This window comes from Haliotis rubra, unplaced genomic scaffold (genome assembly GCF_003918875.1).
Source record: "Haliotis rubra isolate DU_JTF1 unplaced genomic scaffold, ASM391887v1 Scf30, whole genome shotgun sequence".
NCBI lineage: Eukaryota > Metazoa > Mollusca > Gastropoda > Lepetellida > Haliotidae > Haliotis > Haliotis rubra.
In genome coordinates this window covers 845,251-859,438 of record NW_025766969.1, presented here as the reverse complement: position 1 = coordinate 859,438, position 14,188 = coordinate 845,251, and the positions used below count along the sequence as shown (strand labels likewise).

The following is a 14,188-nucleotide window of genomic DNA, read 5'->3' as shown; positions in this document are numbered from 1 at the left end:
GGGCCAGGGAGAGGGTTCGTTAGACAGGAATTATTGATCATACCGTACGGCACAATGTTACCTCCTGTCAACACGTAATAGCGGCACAGTAGTGCCACATGGAGCCGGGAAGTTAACTGGGGGTTCAAAAGTAGTGGACAATGGTTGGTGAGATCTAAGGCCCTAACAAAAGCTTTATTTGTGAAATAAGGCTTTGCAGAGGCTTTTGTTGGACTTGGTCTCGGACTATCATTGTATCTACTACTTATTGGTGATCAATTTTCATATGTAGTGTTGCATCAGGGGTGGAAATAACCCATTGCCCGACGCCCGAGTCCAGTGTTTTTTTCTGTCGGGCAAGCATATTTGTATATCACACTGAACCGGTGTCCAGTTCACTTTCCAATGTTAACAAGAAGACAAAGTCATCAATATCCCCCGCAATGGCAAAATACTCTTCATGATTATGTCTACGAGTTATGATTATGTCAAATATTTATGTGTGTATATAGAAAAGTGGAAGGAGAGTATTGAAAGGTTTTGAAAGTTCTGCTCCAGAAAAGAGCACAACCACCAATTTCAGTCAAACTTGTTGCCATGGAAACGCCAAAAATATTTAATTCAGAATTCCAAAACTACCAAAAGGCACAAGTACACCACCAGATCTATCTATGTGCCAAGTTTTGTGAAGAAATAGTGAACAGTTTTAGAGTTCAGCTCCGGAAAAGAGCACTACCACAATTTCAGGCTAAGTGAAAATTGTTGCCATGGAAACGCCAAAAATATTTTATTCAGAATTCCAAAACTACCAAAAGGCACAAGTACACCACCAGATCCATGTATGTGCCAAGTTTGGTGAAGAAATATTGAACGGTTTTAGAGTTCTGCTCGAAAAGACAAATTTGCACGCACGTACCACCAATTCCAGGCTAAGTGAAACTTGTTGCCATGGAAATGCCAAAAATAGTTCATTCAGAATTCCAAAACAACCAAAGGCACCACTACACCACCAGATCTATCTATGTGCCAAGTTTGGTGATGAAATAGTGAATGGTTTTAGAGTTCTGCTCCGGAAAAGAGCACTACCACCAATTTCAGTCAAAGTCGACCTTTTTGCCATGGAAACGCCAAAAATATTTAATTCAGAATTCCAAAACTACCAAAAGGCACCAGTACACCACCAGATCCATGTATGTGCCAAGTTTGGTGAAGAAATATTGAACGGTTTTAGAGTTCTGCTCCGGAAAAGACAAATGTGCACGGACGGAGTCCATTTTAATTATGTTTATTTAAAAAATCAACAAGAAAATCGGCCAGTATAGTGGAAAAATTATCAGGGCAAGTGATTTTACTTGTGCCACTGTACCGGAGTACACTAACAATTTTAAAGTTATTTCCAGCCCTGTGAACATAAGTGTAATCCCAAATACAGACAGACAGACAGACACAGACATTTTATTCAGTAATAGGCCACTGGCCCAAAATACATTTGTATATCACACTGAACCGGTGTCCAGTTCACTTTCCAATGTTAACAAGAAGACAAAGTCATCAATATCCCCCGCAATGGCAAAATACTCTTCATGATTATGTCTACGAGTTATGATTATGTCAAATATTTATGTGTGTATATAGAAAAGTGGAAGGAGAGTATTGAAAGGTTTTGAAAGTTCTGCTCCAGAAAAGAGCACAACCACCAATTTCAGTCAAACTTGTTGCCATGGAAACGCCAAAAATATTTAATTCAGAATTCCAAAACTACCAAAAGGCACAAGTACACCACCAGATCTATCTATGTGCCAAGTTTTGTGAAGAAATAGTGAACAGTTTTAGAGTTCAGCTCCGGAAAAGAGCACTACCACAATTTCAGGCTAAGTGAAAATTGTTGCCATGGAAACGCCAAAAATATTTTATTCAGAATTCCAAAACTACCAAAAGGCACAAGTACACCACCAGATCCATGTATGTGCCAAGTTTGGTGAAGAAATATTGAACGGTTTTAGAGTTCTGCTCCGGAAAAGACAAATTTGCACGTACCACCAATTCCAGGCTAAGTGAAACTTGTTGCCATGGAAATGCCAAAAATAGTTCATTCAGAATTCCAAAACAACCAAAAGGCACCACTACACCACCAGATCTATCTATGTGCCAAGTTTGGTGATGAAATAGTGAATGGTTTTAGAGTTCTGCTCCGGAAAAGAGCACTACCACCAATTTCAGTCAAAGTCGACCTTTTTGCCATGGAAACGCCAAAAATATTTAATTCAGAATTCCAAAACTACCAAAAGGCACCAGTACACCACCAGATCCATGTATGTGCCAAGTTTGGTGAAGAAATATTGAACGGTTTTAGAGTTCTGCTCCGGAAAAGACAAATGTGCACGGACGGAGTCCATTTTAATTATGTTGTTTATTTAAAAAATCAACAAGAAAATCGGCCAGTATAGTGGAAAAATTATCAGGGCAAGTGATTTTACTTGTGCCACTGTACCGGAGTACACTAACAATTTTAAAGTTATTTCCAGCCCTGTGAACATAAGTGTAATCCCAAATACAGACAGACAGACAGACACAGACATTTTATTCAGTAATAGGCCACTGGCCCAAAATACATTCATAAATATGATAAGAAGTTACATGCGTTTTACCAGGGAGACTATATAACATTGTATATTATCCCTGGTTTTACATAAAAAACATCAAAATCTCTTATTTTCCCAACATTATATAAAAATAGGCACAAATTATTTATAACATTTATGTTTGTTGAAGTCATTATGTTTATAAAACTGTGTTGTGAAATAGGATGCTTCAAATATTTACCCAGAAACTTATTCCTTATATCTAAGTAGGCTAAACAATAAAGTAAAACATGTATTTCATCTTCAATTAAATTAAGATTATTTTTGGAGCAAAAAGGACAGAATCTTGAATAATAAGGGACATTGTTATATCTACTGGTCTCAGAACTAAGTTTAAATTTACCGCATCTAAATTTTGTTAAACAATTTCTTAAATATGGGGCAATTTCTAAACTGAGAAAGGGTTTCAACATTCAGGACGGACTTGAAAAGTATATAATTAGAACACTAATCCCAAATATAACACATGTTACATCATTGTGTACATTTATGTATGCTATTGATGATCAATTTTTATATGCAGTGCTGAACATAAGTGTAATCCCAAATATAACATGTTACATCATTGTGTACATTTATGTATGTCATTGATGATCAATGGGGAACATTCCTGGGATTGCGCCCCCTTGCCCGCTTGGAGCGCTGCGGTAGTTACGGTCCAAAAGCAGCTGTCACACTGATACTGGCATATAGGCCTGCCTATCGGCCAAGCCTAAACTTAAATCGACATTAAGCCTACTTTTAACTTTGTGGTTCTTATATTAAGAATTACGAATCTGGCAGTTGTCCCGACTGACGACTGTTGTCAAAGCACGAAGAACTAGTGTGTCTGGAGGAAAAATAATGCTAATAGAACGGTACTGCAGTTATTGTAATATTGCCGTTTCTCGGAATTTCTTATTGAGTAGTTGCTTTGTAAATTCGTCAAACCATTTACTCCCCATTATGTCATATTACACAGAGCATTAATTGCGTCGTAATAGTTGTTAGAACATAGGATTAGTGTACACTGAAATTAGCGTTACACAAATAACGTTAGCACTGACCTGATTACGCGCACAACATAAGTGCTTCAGTTTTCGTTCACGTAAACAACCTATTCTCATAGCCTATAACGTTTTGGGATGCAATGGAAAGAGGAAATGCTATGGCAACGGATCGTTTTCGAAAGGAATTGAATCATAAATCATTTTCATCGAATTAACGACTCGCTGACAGTGTGTTCAACAAAATATATTACACCCATTCACACGATAAATAAGCTCACAACTTCCGGTTTATAGTTTCTACATACATATTTAAGGACCGTTCATAATTAATGGGGTGGGTGTTGGTGATGGTTTTTATGGAGAAGCATGTACAATGTGAATGACCTCCCTACAATTCTTGTACAAAGTAAGTGACACCCCCTTTGCACATGTCATATTCAAAATCAATTAAACCCACCCCCACCCCATAATTTTAAGCATAATCTTTTTTATGTACAAATTTGGGGGGAAAGCAATACTATAAAGTTGAATTTGCATTTTTGATAATTTGTTACTATAAGTCCATACCGAAAGGTATCAGAATCTGCAAAGTTGTGTTTTACGTTGCATGTGACCTCTAACAATGTTGTTTTAATGTAAGGTATATTAGGTGCCATGTTATGGCAGGTCTTCACTTTACCCCATGATGGCAAACGCTTGGTAAATGAAATGTTTGGTTTATTCCAAATGGTCAAGGTGGTAGAAGTTTACAATATCACGGATATAAGCAATCAGAGACTTCTGGTGGAATGCTTTGGAATCTGTGGACATGAACGTGACAGGTGTCCGACCATTTGCAGACTATATGACTGAGCAATTTGTGTCAGTTGCCAGATATGCCTGGTGTTATTTCTGACATGGATGTTAGACAGTATCAAAACGACTTGATCTTAACCTAAAATGAAGAAGAAGATTCAAACGAAATGGAGGCACCACTTGATGTCAAAATTATTTTTAAAATAGACCATATCAGGAATATTATTTGTCAGCAAATTGTGATACAGTTTCAACCAGCACACCCACCAGTCCCTAAGAACATATTTTTTATTAAATGTGATTTCAGTTCCTTTCGTATCAAATGGGTGACTGCAGGAAATGGGTGACTGCGATTGTCTGGGATTTTATAAAAAAATAATCATGCTTCAGATGGGGGAAAAATAGAAATTCTCAGCTACAAAAATTACACTGTTGCAAGGAATTATTTGTTGAAAAAAATTAGGATCCTAGTTCTCATTAATAAAGTATCAAGTCTCCATACAAGATCCAGCCTGGTCGAGCAGACAAAATATAAGTGACGCAGATAATTTGTCCCATGAAAACTGGTGAATAATTTCCCTAGTTTTAGCTTATAGAACCACTAAACTTTGTTTTTTGTTACTCTTTTAACCATTACATATGAAAGATTTGTGGTTAGTCTTATGCGGAACACCAAATTTATTCTTTAAAAACTTGTGGTTAATTAATACCGAGTGATTAAAAGTGGCCAAAAAGTCGCCTGCTTCCCTCTCGCCCGCCAACGAAACCACAGACAGGTTACGTAACTCTGTCGCCAGAGCACTGCAGTGACGTCATATGAGGAACGATTTTCAGTTAGTTGTATAGAAAGTGTGTAGCACGCTCATCATTTTGATGATTTCTCGACATGAACGACGACATGCCGAATCGTTGCTTTGTCGTCAATTGCTCCTAGGGTCGGGTGATGGTGTCACCATGCACAGATTTCCACAGGATCCGCAGTTCGTGCTAAATGGGTTATGTTTGTGAGTCGCGAAGCTGGCGTTGTGGAAGCCTGAAGCGATATCTTACTTGTGTTCAGATCGCTTCACGGAAGTTAAAGAATCAAAACTACTTACTAGTTATAGTAAAATATGTATATGATTGATGACCATAAAGATTTTCCATAACACAACTTGTAACATAACGATTTCTTCCTCGGAAGTGAGGTTGTGGTCGAAGTAACAATAATATTGTAAGTAGTATTATATTGACACCCACCTCGCTGCCAGGAGAGAAATTGTCATGTTATACGCTATGTCATGCAAAATCCTATTGGCCATCAATAAAATACATATTTTACTACCAGTAGAAAGTAGTTTTGATTTTGTAACTTCGGTGAAAACAAACCTAAATAGCATTTATCCACAGACTGGCGGATGTTGCCGACAGGGCTACGCCATTTTGAAAATCGTAAAAGTCTGTTAGAATTAATGAGATAATAGTTTGCTTTCATCAAGTTAGAAAATCAAAACTACTTTCTACTAAGTAGTTAAATATGTATTGGAATCATAACCAAAAGGGTTTTGCATGACACAACTTATAACATAACGATTTCTTCCACGAGGCGACTGGTGGGGGTCGAAGTCACAATACTGCTGCACTGCGATAAATTTCTTGCTACATTCACATGGTTAATGTCCACTCACCAGTATGTAGATACTAGTCAATGTAACTCGGTGAAAACAAACCTAAATAGCATTTATCCACAGACTGGCGGATGTTCCCGACAGGGCGCCGCCATTTTTGAAAATCGTAAAGTCTGTTAGAATTAATGAGATTATAGTTTGCTTTCATCAAGTTAGAAAATCAAAACTACTTTCTACTCGTAGTTAAATATGTATTGGAATCATAACCAAAAGGGTTTTGCATGACACAACTTATAACATAACGATTTCTTCCACGGAAGCGAGGTGGGGGTCGAAGTCACAATACTGCGCGATAAATTTCTTGCTACATTCACATGGTTAATGTCCACTCACCAGTATGTAGATACTAGTCAATGTAACTCGGTGAAAACAAACCTAAATAGCATTTATCCACAGACTGGCGGATGTTCCCGACAGGGCGCCGCCATTTTTGAAAATCGTAAAGTCTGTTAGAATTAATGAGATTATAGTTTGCTTTCATCAAGTTAGAAAATCAAAACTACTTTCTACTCGTAGTTAAATATGTATTGGAATCATAACCAAAAGGGTTTTGCATGACACAACTTATAACATAACGATTTCTTCCACGGAAGCGAGGTGGGGTCGAAGTCACAATACTCTTGCCGATAAATTTCTTGCTACATTAACATGGTTAATGTCCACTCACCAGTATGTAGATACTAGTCAATGTGCGTCTTTATATTTGGTCTTATAATCCTAATTAGTTTATTATCATACTTTTATGCATTTTGAAACTAAATAAAAAGCTGACGATCTGCTGATACTTATAGTGAATTTATAACAGAACTGTAATATCTAGACATTTTATAGTTTGCCAATGTAAATCATAATTAGCACACACCCTAGTGTATGTTGTCTGTCTCATTACACTTCCATGGCGAAAACAATGATTCTGTTGAATGCTACGACAAATGATTAAAAAACAAAATGCAAATATTAAAATTAAAACAGATTAAAGTTATAGGAACAATATCAGGCCATACCTTGTTTGAGGAATGTATCCATCAATATCCACAAAACTGTTCCAAATGATGTGTCTTTTAACAGTTAAATATCTTGAAAAAGTGATAAATCTTTTCAGGTATTGGTGTATAGTCTCATTGGTCACCCAAGATAGCACACCTGGCAACTAATTGCATAATGTCCGCCTTTCATTAAAAACAGTAATTTAGTTAGCCAATAATGGGCAATCAATCAATGTATTGCCGGTTAATCCTTTGAAAGAAGGGCGTTGTTTTTCACGCAGTCACCGACCACGGCAGAGTGTATTCAGTATAGATTAGTAAATCTACATACATAAACACTACCTTTTGACAATTCCGCTGTGTAAGATAAAAGTAATTAATCAATCAGCGTGTTATCGGTTAATCCTTTGATCGATGTTCATAATGTTGAATATTTACTCCAGACACAAGAAATGCCAAATGGGAACCTTTGTCGGGTAATCTAAGTGTGTTACCACTAATTATACCTGTTATAAATTCATTAACTGACCATCAAGTGAATGATGACAAATAACATGTGTAGGTTTATACCACCTAACACGGGTTACAACAAGGGAGTATTAATTGCTGTATTGCATGTGAAAACTTATGGGCCGACACTGTTTTGAGAATACAAACAGATTTTTACATGACATGATTAAATATCGAGGTAAAAAACACAGAAATGGGATCAATTTGGATCAGTCATTATACAAATAGGGCCTAACGACACCAATCAATTGTGACAGAAGCGTCTATGAAAACAAGTTGTAACTCGGAAACTAGGCAAAGCAGGAGACAAAATTAAATGACAGTAGATTGTGAGAACATATAGCTTTCATTTTCCACAACAATTGTCACGATTTCAGGTTTATACAAGCCTGTAAACAAGATAATTTACCCCCTAAAATGTAGATGAATTCTGCATCGGCCCTCAAAGCTATTCCTCATATGACGTCACAGAGTCGCGCCGCTCTGATTGGTTGAAATTTCGTTCGCGGGTGAGAATTGTGCACTGTTGTCAAAAAGGTCGATTTAAGTCAATTAAAGGTCGAAATGAGTAGTTTTAATGACGGGGTTTCATTTATAACGATGCCAGTTAGTGATTTATGTATTTTTAACCCCTAGGGTTTATGTGACCTTTAAGGAAATAGTTACGGTGCTCAGTCATAACCTTAGAATGACATTATGTCAGCCAATGAGAATACAGAACTTTCATGGCACACACTATTGACAAACAGTGAGTCTGATGCTGACGCTCGTAATTCAACAAAATCGAAAACAATGAATGAAACAGGTATTTCATCATTTGCCATTGTATTTATAGATAACATCTTTTTCATGTAGACTGCAGTAACTAAGTATATATTTCATCACAGTCAGCCTTGACTTAATCAATGTTAAAAAATACCATTGACAGTAAGTTGTAACATTGAAAGATGTAGTATGAATGAATCTCGTGGGTACTCCTTCCTTCTTCAGCCAAGCTTTTGGATTTTCATACCCCATGTGTGCAATGCGAAATGGGTCTCTTTCATATTCATCCGACTCAAAACGAACAGAACACAGGACTGCATTCTTTTGGGCTTCCAGTTTTTCTCCCCACATTGATACCTATGAATGCAAACCTTTCTCCTGCCTGAACCTGTCTTTTCACTCGGAAAACAGAAGACATGTTCGATGATGCTATTCATCCCCAGGCAACACAATATACCATCGTACCATTTATAAAAAGAACAGAAAAAAATCTGATTTGTATTACCGTAGAGCTTGGTCTAAGGCAATACAGCCCGACCTTAGTCACAAGTTTTGCTGAAAGATATTATGAAGTTTTCGAGTTGTGCTCGGAAACAAAGCCCATCCCTCCCTTTTGAAACTAAGTCCAAACCGTTTCCATGGAAACCGAGAAAAATAAAAATGCCAAAAATCTGCAAATAGCAAAAGGCACCACTTTAGGTTCTGTATGATATATAATATATGCATATTCAGGTAATATGGGTGGTGGTGGTGGGTGGGAATTGGGCGGAAGACTTTCCAAATGATTGGCAACGGGTTCACTTAAAAATTGTCAAAAAGCAAAGTATGGAGTTTGGAGGAAATCATTGACATTGAATAAACAAATGAATAAAATTAACAGTTTTCATAAAAGTTGTCAAACGTACATGTAAGTTACTATTTTCATCTTTTCGTGCGATCATATTATGTAAGTCAAGTGACATCTCGGCTTTCGTCACCTCGATCTTCATTCTCCGACACGATGTTTAATGAGAAAACATTTGCATAAAGAATATTTGTCACAGGTCGCCACCTAGCAACCTAGATAGGTACATTAAGTTCCATAATTTACGTATATATGGTGACTAGTTGCTTAACACGTTCAGAATAGCATTATTGTACCCAAAACTTTTGTCTAAAAGTTTTCGTTAATGAGGACGGTAGCCATTGCTGTAATATGATTGGCTTACGGGCATGATTTTTACCAATCACGAACCTTATAGCAGACTGTGGCGAAAAAGCGTCATTAGAAACCAATCTTTATCCAATAAAATCGCTTCATACAACTGCAAAAATACTCCTGGCAAGGTTACTGTAATATTATTAATGATTAGAGCTTTGGAACAATAACCGCCATCAAATGAATCTTCTAGAGTGTTGTTCATACGGAGCTTCGAAAACGGAGGCATTTCCCAATGTTGTGTCATGCTACCCGGGTGAAAAGCCATGGTTATCGGCAACCATACATATTATTTAATTAATCTTTATATAATAATTTTCTGACTACATAAAATGAAAATATAAAAGAAATAGGTAAGAGGATACTATGGCATCTTACAAATGGATTAAAATACCGGGAGTTTACCTCTCCTTCATGATTAATATAAACATTTTAAGTGTGAAAATTTGTATTACTATTAGAAATAAATTTATTTAAGTTGAAGTTTTAAGTTTGGTATTTATCAACAGTTGGATTAGACCTAAAAAGTTTAAATGGTGTATGACATAGCGATAATCATGATAATGTTTCACGAGAATGATATTTTCCTTGATAAACGTAGACTTCTATCTTATCATAAGGTTATGTTTCCCATGTTTCTTTCTTCTTTTTTTTCATTATTCTATTTAGTCTAAAGAAAGGGTACTTTACCTGATTCAGAGTGACTTTTGCCCATTGTGAGTGTTTTGTTAAATCATTTCTTTATGTGAATGTGTACCAAATGTCATTCATGAAATAGGTAATGTTAAAGGAGAATACGAGTGAATTGCAATAATTTGCTGGGTGAAAGATAAAGTCATTAGAAACATATTCCCAAATTTTCCAATTAAAAAATTATGTATAATTATGTTTTAATCGCGAAAACAGTTTCTGTAAATCTCAGCTTCGGCCATTATGCATATTTCACTGGAACCCACGTGACCTTTCCGCTCGTGACGTCAAATGTGCCTGGAGTCCGCCATATTGCCAAAGACCAAGAGCTACAGTAGTACAAATCGTGTTGTTTCTGTCGTTCTTTTAAATGTTACGATGGTGTATTGCGTTGCCTGGAGATGCACGGCATCATCGAATATGGGAAAGAACCACCATATCTTCCGTTTTCCAAGTGAAATGACAGATTTCGGCAGGAGAAATGCGCCGATCATTTTTCGAAGTCGACGATGTGAAAGAAACATGCACGTACGGTGTATGGAAATCCCCAAGCTAGGCTGAAGAAGGAAAAAGTATCTACGAGATTCATTTATACTCCATCATTCCCAGTAACAACTTACTGTCAGTGGTATTTTTAACATAAATTAAATCAAGTCCGGTTGCCAGTCGAATTGCCCCAGTGGGGGTAGTCAAAATGCCCCAATTTATTTAAAATGAATAAATATAGGCCATAAATGCATAGTTTTGTCAACTTTTTATGAGTTTACTAATGAAACATTTATCAGAAATATTACTTCCTAATAACTTTTATATAAAGAACATAATATCATAATAAGTTGACAAAAACTATGCATTTATGGCATATATTCAATCATTATAAATAAATTTGAACAAATTAGAATGAATGACCAAATTTTCTGGGGCATTTTGTAGCTGGGGCAGTTCGACTGGTACACATGAGATTTAGTAAAATCTAAATATTTTTTATATTTGTATACTTATCCGGCACTATTTACTTCCTGCACTTATTGCTTACGGCTCGAAAAAGCGTGGCTTGCCAGACGATGTCAAAAAGACGTAGGACTGCAATCACTTCCTGGTCTCGGCTGCTACTCGTCTGCGCATGCGTCACCGGAAGGTGACGTCAGCCACCTCAGATTATTGCCAGAAATCCCACAGATGGCAAAAGTAAGCGGGGAGGTTTGCTGATATCACAGGGCCCTTATCATAAGTAGTGCAGGATAAGTACCGTATTTTTTGCACCATTACCCGCTCCTGAATATTACCCGCACCCCGGTTTTGGACTTAATCTCCACGACACAGTCCACACATAACCCGCACCTTACTATTACCCGCAACCTTTGGTGCGATTCAGTGTAAAAATAAAAAGTAAGACGCGGAATATATTTCAGTCGCCAGGATCTAGCGTACCTTTATTGGGAGTAGCCTTCAAGAAGTTTTCAAAATCGTTGTAATTTGTTATCCTTCTTCTTTGTTATATCCTTTTTTCCATATTATTTGAAGTAATAAATTGTCACTATTAGTGTCGTTGACCGATTGAACATCGTGTGGCTGACGGATGCGTAGCGTCGCCATTTTAGAAGTAGACCGCACCGAATGGACAATATTGTAGTAAATTCACGTTTCAGACAACTTTAATGATCTTTCGGGATAAATCATCATGTTTTCTGAATAATAAAAATAATCCATCGTTGTTATTACAAAATAAATGATTAAAACTGATGTGTCGTTTTAATTTCTTTGTCTGGCTGCACTGCGACAACTCTCTTACCCAGAGTTCCTTGCGGCCAGACTCTGCCACAGGCCAGAAAGATGTGACGTTTTTAACACAGTCCATTCAATATAATGTACATATTTCCTAACTTTTGTTATATTTGATGAGTCTACACATCTAATTAAACATCGTTGCTAAAATGGTTTAGTTTCACTGAGAAAATATCCTGAAACGTGTACCACTATTTCGATTTGCGCAGCGATCCTTTGTTTACATGGGTTGTACTGCCCCACGTGCTGTCATCGAAGCTTTATGGAGAGCAAACGATGCAGCCTGTTTGAAATATAAATATGTATTGTCATAATAGTTACGTAACAGTGTAAAACTGATATTAGATGTTATGCTAAGTCATCGCTGAGCCGTAGTGTGTACTGCGACCTACCACGTGCCAATCAGTCGGGGTTTCCCGGCATGAATTTAGTGATTGGCTGAAAATACCACACCCACACAAATTAAGCCAGTAGAAACACTTCAATTCATATCGCAATAGCAATATACTCATATGGTTAAAAATAACGTGAAACACATAAGAATATAAATAAATAACATGCAGCAACCGAAGAGCTAGAATCATTTATTTTGACAAATGATTATTTTGATTAAATACGTATTCTGCCAAAGCATTCTGAAAGCATTTCAGTTCATTTTGTCTTCACTGATGGACATTTCACAGTAGCACGTTACTCGTTTAAGTCGTCACTTTGAAAGCCATCAAAGTCCTCGTCTTCAGTGTCCGAATGGAAGATCTGGGCAATTTCTGGAGGTATAATTGAATCTGCAGTGTCCATTTCTTCATCTTCTGAGTCCGACTCAACAAGTACCGGTACGTCGGCTGCGTCCTGAATGATCTCAGCTTTTCGAAATCCGTTAACGATTGTTGATACACTGATCTTGTCCCATGCCTCGACAATCCATTTGCAAACTTCAGCATAAGTTGCCCTACGTTGCCTTCCAGTCTTGGTGAAGGTGTGCTCTCCACTACACATCCATGTTTCCCAAGAAGCTCTCAGGAGTGTCTTGAAACATCTGTTAACACTAATATCCAGTGGCTGGAGCAGCTTGGTCATTCCACCAGGAATCACAAGAGGGATTGTGTTCACTGTCTTTAATTTTTGCTTAATCCCATCGGTGATGTGAGCCCTCATAGAATCCATAATGAGACCGGCTTTCTTAAGATGGAAAAAGCCTCCTGGTCGTTTTACAAAACACTGAGAGAGCCAGATAGCCATCTGCTCCTCGTCCATCCACCCCTTCTTGTTACACTGGATCACAATGCCACTTGGAAATTTCTCTTTTGGCTTCGTAATTCTCTTGAATATCACCATGGGTGGAAGCTTCTTTCCAGATGCTGTAACAGCCAGAACAACCGTAAACGACGGCTTCTCATGGCCTGTCGTCCGGATTGTGACGGTGTCTGCGCCTTGGGTTTCGACTGTCCGGCTCATCGGTATGTCGAATGTCAGAGGCACCTCGTCCATGTTGACAATTTGATCAGTATCGATCCCATGTTCTTTGACTACTGAACTAACATAATCCTTAAAGGTCTCCAGTTTCTCTTGGAAGTCAGCTGGTAATTTCTGTGCCATGGTAGTACGGGCCCTTATGGAAAGCTGCTGGCGCTTCATGAACCTGAAGCACCAAGATGGTCCTCCCATAAATTCGGAAATCCCCATCTCCTTTGCAAGAACACAGGCCTTCAGACGAATTTGAACAGTGCTCACACCCCGACAGGCAGCTCTCTGTTCAAGGATCCAGTCATGGATACTCTTCTCCAGCGCAGGCCATCTTGCTTTGTTCCCTCGGAAAGACTTTGTTGTTTTCTTGGTTTTTCGGAGTTGGTCCTTCTGTTTTCGCCAATATCTTATCAAAGATTCATCAACTCCGAATTTCTGTGCTGACTGACGATTCCCGTTTTCTTCGGCAAACTTGATCGCCTCAAGTTTGAAGGCAGCTGTATAGCTCTTCCGTTTTCGTACTGGCGGCATTACGTAAATTATCAAAGAATGTGTATCGCAGTGAAAGATGAATAAAATGTGTGATAAATAAATTCTGTCTGAGGGTATAAATAAGGGCAAACGAACCAAGACCCGATTGGTAAAAAAACCAAAAAGAAATATTGTAAAACTATCCAATGACAGCTCAGACCTTTGAGTCTCAATACATACAACTAAA

General features: G+C 37.7%; 1 protein-coding gene across 1 annotated transcript in view; it reads right to left on the bottom strand.

Moving 5' to 3' along the window:
* Positions 1-14,188, bottom strand: part of LOC124282566 (nucleolin-like) — a 229,537-nt gene that overhangs the window by 185,118 nt on the left and 30,231 nt on the right. The gene's annotated exons all lie outside the window — the stretch shown is intronic.